The sequence below is a fragment of the Morone saxatilis genome, unplaced genomic scaffold, assembly GCF_004916995.1.
Source record: "Morone saxatilis isolate NCDOM2014 unplaced genomic scaffold, NCSU_SB_2.0 Contig5, whole genome shotgun sequence".
Taxonomy (NCBI): domain Eukaryota; kingdom Metazoa; phylum Chordata; class Actinopteri; family Moronidae; genus Morone; species Morone saxatilis.
In genome coordinates, this window is record NW_023340095.1 from 12,241,264 (window position 1) to 12,242,988 (window position 1,725).

Sequence of the window (1,725 nt, forward strand, 5' to 3'; positions counted from 1 at the left end):
CTTGTCTGTGCTATATAAAGACCACAACTACCTCTGCAACTCTCACAGACTACTGTAGGAGGCTAGACCAGACAAAGACAAATCACAAGCTCTCCAATTTCCATAGTGCTGTACATCTTTTAATCATAACGACTAAACAATGAACAACACTGGGCTTGTGGCTTTGGATGAACAAGGGCACTGAGGCTCCCCTTTTTCCTCCCTTCATGCTGCTGGTGGAATGACTAATGCATAGAGGGTCATGGTGTAAAACTGTTGCCCCAAGGTCGGCGTACTGACACTTAATTGTTTGTCCTGTCATGTGTCACTTCCTTGAAATTTCATATCTGACCCTTGTTAGCCCAGTGTTTCTGTTTTAATCCCCAGTGTGACAGAAAGATCAGGACTGTGCTGTGATCAAGATGTGTCAGATTACTCGTGTTGGGTCCTGTCATTCTGATGCAGTACAGACCGAAGATGCTTGTCTGTCATGTGCAGACGGAGGCATTGTCTCAGCCTTTAATGCTGTTTTTACAGATTGGTTCCTAGATATTCCTCTTAGCTTATTTACAACAAATGAAGAGTCATGCTTTTGTATAATTGGTCATAGGTCATTGAGGAAACTGTTGTGAACGCTATGACTCTAAAAATGCTGTCTTATGTAAAGGTTTGCATTTTATATTTTTAATCTATGGTACTGAAATTGTATATAATATAGGTATACAATTGCCTCTGTTTAATGTCTGGATTTGTCCTCACTCATGCAGTATGTCTCATTGTTGTATCTTTTAGGCACTTTTCTTCTTTATAATTTTGAAGCGCTTTGGGAATAAGTGAAAACCAATATAAATTAGATTATAAATGGGAAGGTACATCAATCAAAGCACACATGTATTATTGCTTTTTCACTCAAGCAGCTGCTGCAGAACAAAAGAGCATGAATCTTCAGTTAGTCAAATTATTGTTTTTATGTGAGGCAAAAAAATTTACTTGTGTATTTATTTCGTGTTTCTTTGTTGTATTTTCATGCGTGCCACACATTTCTGAGCAAGGGTACATTCTGTGCATAATGTAAATTAGTGTACACTGTGTCTACTGTATGTGCTTGTCTACTAAGAAATACTTTAAGCATGATTCAGCATCACCCACATTCATTATTTCCCTGCCGTGCCTTTAAAGAGTCATTTCAGTTTCATTCTTATCTACCATATCTTTTTATCTAACCTGTATGTTAACATTTTACACACCAAGTTCACTGAAAATGTGGCTTTGCTAAAAGAACAGCATTATGGGGCTTAAAACATGAGCTGTCAGATAATCATACATACCCTTTCTCTTCAGCTGTCACTTTAAATTAAAGGCAATGAAAGCCCCCCCAAAAAAAGAAAAAGATGGCCTAAACTATGAAAACAGTTTGTAATAAACAGGAATTATCTTTTAAAGGTCCAGTGAGTAAGATTTAGGAGGATAGATTGGCAGAAAGGGAATATAAATATGCATAATTATGTTTTCAGTAGTGTATAATCACCAGAATATAGGAATTCTTAACCTTTCTTATCTTAGAATGAGCCCCCATGCCTTCCATGGAGTCTGCCATGTTGAACCACCATGTTTCTGCAGTAGCCCAGAAGGTACAAATCAAACACTGGCTCTAGATGGGGGCGTTGACATGTTAATACCCAATTTGCCAGCCACTATAGTTTCTCCTTTGCGCTTGGAAGGGGAGGGTGAAGTGCAACTACTGCT